The sequence below is a fragment of the Anser cygnoides genome, chromosome 3 (assembly GCF_040182565.1).
Source record: "Anser cygnoides isolate HZ-2024a breed goose chromosome 3, Taihu_goose_T2T_genome, whole genome shotgun sequence".
In the NCBI taxonomy this organism is placed as follows: Eukaryota; Metazoa; Chordata; class Aves; order Anseriformes; family Anatidae; genus Anser; species Anser cygnoides.
The window spans coordinates 12,548,809-12,553,607 of NC_089875.1; the positions used below are offsets into that span (position 1 = coordinate 12,548,809).

Here is a 4,799-nt window from a genome sequence, read left to right on the forward strand (position 1 = left end):
CTTTATGGGCTGCAGCATGCTTGGCTTTCACACACTGGTTCTGGCCCTGTTGCACCAGTGTGTGGGCAGTGGTGTCCATGTCTTCCTCAGCTGCAGCCCTCTGCGTAATGCAACATTTTGGGGAAGAGCAGAAAAGCCTCCCTCATAGCCCTCGTGCTGGCTGGACTGCACCCTGCAGAGGACAGAAGCCATACCAAGCCCTAAAGCACAGCAGCTGCAAGGTCAGAGAAATGCTACAGCAGCCATCTAAATTCAAATCGCTCTTCTCCCACACATGGGATGCTCAGATCCTGATTTGGAGTTTCTGCTAAAACATGGGTCCAGCTGCTCATTTCTGAGCCACCTCCTCTGAAGCTTGGGAGGGTTTAGATGTTTTATAGACCCGGCACCAAACCAGGAATGGAGGCATATAACAAAAAGTGTGTTAGCGAGCAGAAAATATGGAGACTGATTTTAAAATATCAGGAGTTAAGATATCAGATTTATTTATTTTTATTTAAAATACCAGATTTAAAATATCAGAATTTAAAATATCTGCCACTTCTGTAAAACCTGCAGTTCTGCTGCAATTGCATCAGCAGCACCGGACTTTGTCCCAGCCCTTCAGAGCGTCCCACTCAGCGGCGTGGCCGGAGACCTTCCTCCCAGGCAGCTTGGATGTGATCGGGGGGACAGAGTTTCAGAGTCGGGGTGCAAGCTGACTTTGCTGCTGGCTCCCAGTGCCAAAGAGCACCTGAGATGCAGTTTCCCAGCCTGGACAGGACAATCATAAAGCCGCACCTAACCAAAGCTTCACGTTTTCCAAGGGCATGAGGTGCAGGCTGCCCGGTCCCTCACCAAGAAGATGCCTTTGCAGGAGGAACTGCTCCAAAATCCCAGGAGGGAAAGGTCCAAACCAGCCTGGTTTTACACCAGCACAGCAAAGATGGTCAGGGGTAATCCCACGCACAGGATCCAAGTCCCTTCTGTGGGTAAATTGCTGGCACAGCTCCAAGGGGAACTTTTGCATGTTTGCATCTGCTCCTACAAACATGTATAAATAATGGTAAACCAACATGGAAAAAACATCCAGGGTTGCTAGGCATATTGAAGTTCCAGCACAAACAGCAAATAGAAATTAGCTCAGGGCTCTCACTTTGCGGGGGCATGGGATGCTTCAGAGCTAAATGCCAGACCAGGCAGCAATGCTTGGTGGGAAGGGAAGTTAATGCCCTGTTGTTGTATGAGCGCGGCCAGGCAGGAGGGATGCCAGACAGGGAGGAGTCTGGCAGTGCATCCCTCACATTAATCTTTCCTGTATGTGTTCTGGGGGGAGCTTTGGCCATCTGAATGTCTCCATACCTTTTTTTTTATTTATTTTTCCCCCAAGCCTGTGATAACATAATGGCTTACAATTCCTCACACCCCTCTTTCTACATCTTCTTGAAAATATATCCTTGCTGGACTCAGCAGTACGCTGGGATTTAAGTGGAATATTTCCAGTGGCTGTGAGTTGCTGTCCTGTGGTTAAATAATAAACATGACAATAAACCTCTAGCACATTTTCCTAGCGCAGGAGACAGCATGTCTATTGTCATCAGTTCTTAAGAAGTGCTATTTTTAGATCTGGTTTTATCCAGCTGCCTTCTTCAAATACTTTACTGGGGACAGACACTAAATATATGTCAGCAATTCTTACCAGATATTGTTCTTCTGATATTCAGCTGCTGTTAACTTTGCTAACAACTTTTCATTTCCAGATAAATGAAAACGAAATGGCCAGTAATCTCAGTTATAGAGAACTCATTTCCTAATCTTGTGAATGAGGATATAAGCAAGCAACTGAGTCACATTAACAACTGCAGGGACCGAACCCAGTTCCTGCTGTAAAATTCTGAGAAAGTGGGTTATTCCTGCCCGCAAGCGTTTGCCATATAGGCGTTACGCATGATGCAAGGACAAAGCTGTGAGCACCAAGAGGAATTCTAGTCCTAACAATGCTGTAGTTTTAAATCTTTTCATTGCCTCTCTGTTCCGTGCGTTCCTGCCAGTCTACCAGGAGTTTTTCCTGCTAAGCACAATATATTTTTCCTGCAATAAAACGACCATCTTGTAAATTCAGCCCATAATGAGACCCACCAAGAGATTCTCCTCTTCCCGTAAGACAGACCTGCAACGCACATCCTCAGACACGTGCCTCTGGGTCTTCATTTCTAAAAGCACCCTGCATCTGTGAGGCTCTGCGTTGCTTTTTCTGACTGAAACGTACAGCACGTACCCAGCGTACGGCGACATTTCCTGCCCCCGTAGAGGAGGGGCAGTCATCGGGGCTGTGATTCTAACAGATGCCTGTTTGTCGCTATGACTTCTGCTCAGCCTCCGAGGTTACCACCTCTCCCAAACCACAGTCTGCCCCAGATGGCCGCACACCTAAGACGATGCAGAAATCTCGAGCAGCAGTAATGCAACATCTGCTCATTGTCCGTTCTTGGGTTTGAATGTTGCTCTTGCAAATGGAGTGGCAGCAGAGATGCTGTGGGGCCAAGCAGGAGGAAGGATGAAGGATGCTCACATGTGGGTAGGGGCATGGAAGAGAGGCAGAAGCTTCACAGAGTGAAATGGAATAATAAAATTGATTTGTCGCTTTTTGTCAGCTTCTTGAAAAAGTCCTGTGGGCAACAGCCAAGGCTAAGAGCGCTCATGACCCGTGCTGTGGAGTGGCTTGTCCCTGGACAGTGAGCTTAAAATACAGACATCCTTGCCATTTTTTCTAGATGACTTTTTACTTGTAAAAGGCACTTTCTAGGTGCCTTTTTACTTGTAATTGGGCAGCCTCCTGACACGATGAGATATCTACAGTCATCTAGGTTGGAGAAGACCTTCAAGATCACCAAGCCCCACCTGACCTGCCAAGTCCCATCACTAAACCAGGTCTCTTAGTGTCACCTCCTGCCTCAGCCAAGACTTCATTAACTTATAATTGTCTCAGCACCTCAAATCTCCTCTTTTGTACTTTGTCTGGCACTGCAGCCAGTTAAACAGCTCCGTGCGAAAGGGAACAAGCACCAAAAACACCTTCTCCTTTCTGATAACATCTTCCACTACCTGCCCTCCCTCTTGAAGCCAAGCCAGGTATTTTTGACAGTGGTGACATCAGGGGGACTTATGACTGCTGGCAGTGCTTTACAAGTGCCTAGGTGGTTGGCTCAGGGCAGGTAGTTTTAGTTTCTCTGTTCTTCTTTAAGGAAGCAAGCGAGCTCCACAGGCTTTTACATGGAAAAGTGACTTTATCCCAAGGGGTGGCAGATAGGCGATGCACCTTGCAGCATTGCTGCTTGGGGCTCGAAACGGCAGCATGAGAGGTGCTTGGGCTCACTGCAGTGTAACCCAGGCTGGAGCCTCTGCTGCTGTGCTGGTGAGAGCCCGAGCAGGAACCCAGCCCTTTCAGAACTTCCTTGACCTTTTTTTTTTTTTTTTTTTTCTCTGTCTGTGAGAGCAGTGCTGAGCCAATTCAACTTATCAAAGGAACTTTGGTACTTTCTACAGTGTGAGACTTCGTCCTTGACAGGACAGCATGTGCACTCCGTGAATGGATCCCAGTGCATGAGCTCAGGCCTCTGATGTTGCACGTGTCGGCACGCTGGTGAGCCCGTGCCATTAAACATTAACACTTACCTCAATACTCCTGCTTTGCCCTGGGTCCGGTGCAGGCTCCTTCTCCCCAGAGTGCAGTGGCTGAACGGCGTGGAGCTGCTGCAGTGCCCAGTGCTGGGGGTGGGTGAGGCTGTGAGCTCGTGCTCTGCTTCTGTTTGGGATGGCCTTAAGAGCGTAATGATGGCATAATTTATAAATAGCATGGCAGCATCCAGCCTTCTCTTCTAGCTCCCATTTAACGCCTCCAGACTGATTTATAGGCTCTTGGTTATTGCATTTCTTCACCTCGTCTGCTCGGTGACTGCTCGGGAAGGGCTGTCACATGCCTTTGAGTGAAACTGTCCAGGCAGATAGACCCAAACCACTCCTCTCACCGCTGGCAGGATGATTTCAGTTTCTGTATTTGTAATGCTCTTCAGTAAAGCACCGGTTGCAGCTTTTTGTGTAGACAAAATTTTTGATCACCTGCAGAACAGTGAGAGAAATTGTTGGCCTCTTCTCTAAAGAGGCAAATTCGGGGTAGTCATTAGAAAACCACAGGAGGAAAAGAAACACCTGGAAAGTGAGGGCTGCACTCACAATACCCCGATAGGCACTGTATGCAATTGCAGCTAATTTCTATCTCCTTTGTATTTGGCAGATCTGTTGAGAAGCGGCGAGCGCGTCAACAGCTCGACTTCAGCAGTGATTACACAGCTACACAAGGATGCCAAAAGACTAACTCTGAGGGGATGAACAGGATTGTGGAAATTCACCCCCTGCGTCTTCTGCAGGTTGGTGGAGTCAGGAGAGGTGGGGATGATGGGGATTAATGATTTTCCCCTCTCACACAAACGTCAGAAATCTCTGAAGAGCTATGCTCATGTACAAAAGCTAACACAAATGTGTGCACTCAAGGGAAACAGCCATTTGGCCAATTTGTCTTTATAATATTGATTCAGTCAAGTGCTATAAATGGAGGAGAAGCCTTTAAGTCTAAGTACCAAAGTGCCATGCCCATTTGATGTAATGAGCACACTTTCGGGAAACTACCTGCTCTCCAGGCTTCTGGGAGGTCAGCTCATGGGCTCAGATAAAACCTTTTAGGTGGTAGATGCCTGAAAATGAAAGAAAAGCCTCTTCTTTCAGGTATGCAAATGCGCAGCAGGATGTGTTTTTGCTGTGGG

At 47.6% G+C, this 4,799-nt stretch overlaps 1 long non-coding RNA gene across 1 annotated transcript; it reads right to left on the reverse strand.

Moving 5' to 3' along the window:
- Window positions 1-461: 461 nt before the first annotated feature.
- LOC136790329 (uncharacterized) lies at window positions 462-4,286 on the reverse strand. The gene is made up of 2 exons (XR_010830046.1): window positions 3,655-4,286; window positions 462-1,023 (listed from the first exon to the last, which is right to left on the reverse strand). It is a non-coding gene; the product is annotated as an uncharacterized lncRNA (long non-coding RNA).
- Between the last annotated feature and the right edge of the window lie 513 nt (window positions 4,287-4,799).